This window comes from Miscanthus floridulus, unplaced genomic scaffold, assembly GCF_019320115.1.
Source record: "Miscanthus floridulus cultivar M001 unplaced genomic scaffold, ASM1932011v1 fs_201_2_3, whole genome shotgun sequence".
NCBI classification, from domain to species: domain Eukaryota; kingdom Viridiplantae; phylum Streptophyta; class Magnoliopsida; order Poales; family Poaceae; genus Miscanthus; species Miscanthus floridulus.
Genome location: NW_027096371.1, coordinates 82,046 through 85,150, shown reverse-complemented (window position 1 = coordinate 85,150; position 3,105 = coordinate 82,046). Strand labels below are relative to the sequence as shown.

The 3,105-nt window shown below is 43.4% G+C and overlaps 1 pseudogene; it reads left to right on the top strand.

Annotated features, from left to right (window-relative positions):
• The first annotated feature begins 1,795 nt into the window (after positions 1–1,795).
• On the top strand, positions 1,796–2,595 carry LOC136530782 (putative glycine-rich cell wall structural protein 1; annotated as a pseudogene).
• The last annotated feature ends 510 nt before the right edge of the window (positions 2,596–3,105 follow it).

Here is a 3,105-nt window from a genome sequence, read left to right as displayed (position 1 = left end):
CTTCATCACCCGAATGTCCAATGAGAAATTTTCCATCGGAAGATCTGTTGCAACACGGAGCAATGTAAGATGCAACATCGGAAGTATTACTTGTTTGCAACATCAGAAAAAGTCTCTTGCAACATCAGAACAAGGTTACTGCAACAACAAAACAAAGCTACTGCAATGCGAGATGTAAGATCAGAAAAAAGAGACTAATGCAACAAACAAATATTAGTTGTTGCAACATCACAACAAGGCTACTACAACAACAGAATAAAGCGCAATGCGAGAAGCAACATCAGAAAAAAAAACTGAAGCAACAAAGACATATTATTTGTTGCAACATCAAAACAAGGCTAATGCAACAACAAAACAAAGCGCAATGCGAGAAGCAACATCAGAAAAAGAGACCAATGCAACAAAATGAAATTACTTGTTGCAACATCAGAAGAAGGCTATGCGAGATGCAACATCAGAAACAAAAAAAGAGAGACTAATGCAATAAATAAATATTACTTGTTGCAACAAGCAAACACAAGGCTAGTGCAACAGAGCTCAGCCGGAACCCTAGCTATTGCCGCGCCCCTCAGATCCAGAGGAGGCGGAGGAGGAGGAGGGCTCAGATCTGGAGGAGGAGGATGAGGCGGAGGAGAGGGCGCGGCGGAGCGGCAACAAGTGGCACGCGGGGGGAGCGGACTATGTCACAGGATGCCGGAGAAGCAACGAGTGGGTGCGGGGTGGGTCACGGGATGGGATAACGATGCCGATGGGATAAGGAGTGGGGATCACGGGGCCACATCCGGACGGAAGTTGGGGCGGATGCCCTGTTCGTATTAAATTTGTATCACATATATTGCATTCTACCAACGAATTAGAATCTTCAAGCGTACTCTTTAAGAGTTAACTACAAAGTACTGATAATGTGATACTATAATGTGATGCTCTTTAAGAGTTTAAGTACAAAGTACAAAGTACAAAGTACAAAGTACTGTTAGTCCCAAAAGATATGTAAACCCTGGGTTACGTTACTATGGGTGATCTCGGTATCTTTTGATTGTCGTGTCACCAGCTCTGCATGCATCACAGCGCTGGAGAGAATGGTCAAATACATAGTCATGAGGATCATGCATATTTGAGTTACTGTAGTACGCATGTTTTTTACAAGTTTTTGGACCGTAACTATTCATCCCAAGCAAAAGCCAAGAAAAGGTAAAATAAATCCTTGCGAAAGTTAAAAAAAAAAAAAATCACTCTTCCTTTTGTTCTGAGGCAGGGTCAAATGGAGTGTACTCCCTCCGCCCCTTTTTTAACTGTCGTCTCGCTACCTTATATAAAAAATAATTAGTAATACAAGTACTAATGTGTGAAAGGTTTTAGTGCCTGGACAGTTTTGTCTCGTATATATATAGCTGAAAGCTTGTTTTAGTACCAGTGCAAGTCCGAAAATCGGCAAAGAGCTAGTTTAGTTTCAATGGGCCTTCCAAACACCGATGATGAATGCTAAAACTTAATTTGCGCCATCCACAATCTATGGATGGAGATGAGACGTAGCTGGTCTGCCTAGTCATCTAAAGAGAGCGTAACAAGTACTACTTTGCAACTTGCATATACTTAATGTTCAAGTAAAGGAGCTCCATTAATTCCAGTGGATTTTAAAAGCTTCCACTTGGTCTCCTATTGAAACACTACTACCATTAACGTGTGCAAGCTATGAAAGTAAAGAACCACTGCGTGGTCTCCAGCACTATAAATACCCATGCAGCATTCACTGGGAACTCATCTCAACTCAAACACTCTATAGTGGTGGCTCACAATGTCTGGCACAAAGCTAATATCACTAGGGCTCATTGTCCTCATGAGCTTGGGATTAGCCAATGCTGTAAGGGTGGCTAGATACTCTAGTGCTGATGGGACTGGCACTGGAGGGGGAGGGGGCGGCGGATATGCGAATGGCGGGGGATTAGGGTCTGGGTCTGGCACCGGATCAGGTGATAGTGGTCCTTATGGTGCCCATGCAAGTGCTGGAGGGGGTGGTGCAGGTGGTGGAACTAGCCAATATGGTGGGTCCGGATATGGTTCAGGGTTAGGGTCAGGTTCAGGATCTAGTACATATAGTCAAGGAGTTGGTCCTTATGGAGGAGAATCTTCTAATGCCGGTGGTGCCGGTGGTGGTGGGGGTGGAGGACAAGCTGGAGGTGCATGGAATTCCAATGCTCAAGGATCCGGTAGCGGCACCGGTTCTGGCTCTAGTTATGCTAACAGGTATTGGCATGGTTCAAGTGATGCGGGTGCAAGTGCTAACGGCATTGGTGATGGCACAGGAAATAGTGAAAATGGTGGTGGTGGCAGGTGGTTCTGGTGCCGGAACTGGATATGGCAATGCCTACCCATAAATTCCATATAAGCCAATCTAAAGTTGGAGGCCATGGTCGTCCTTCCTTGTTTGAAGTCGTAGAGTTATTTGTTTTCTTTGTCCCTTTGTTATACTTTTGTTAGTATTAAATTAATAAAGGGTTCAACTGTTCTAGCAACAGTCGCTGTCTTGTAATGTCCTTATATGAAGATGTTGTAACCATGTCTGTTTGTGAAAGGAAAAAATAACTTGTCCATCGCATGTGGCCACTATATCTAAATAAAATATTACGTTCTCTTTGGAGTGATTAAGTTGAGACGCCTACACCGTGCATGTTTACATGGTTATCAAAATAGTATATACCGATGAACTAGCTAGAGTAGTTTATATCACTTACGACGATAACTCCATCTGGGTCAATCCAGCCTAGAACATAATCAGCAAGAACTGCTGCCACAAGCCCATTTATGTCAGTGATAACTTTTGTTTTTAAAAAAAGTGATCCTGTGCATGGGCTTCACCATTTCATCCTCTATCCTGGAACAAAAACTTCTACAGCTGTACTTAATCAAACTGTCTTAAGTTTGCGAAAGGGTTGTAGCCTAGTGGTTATAAAATTAAAGCCTCAGTAGCACCTTAGATCCTGGGTTTTCACTCCCCGTGGGAGCGAATATTTTAGGATTTAGCGGCGTTGTGCTTTCAGTGGTAGGAGACGTTCTCGTTGACAGCAAGGCGCATGTAGTGACTTTATCAATCTCGAGAATTTGCCA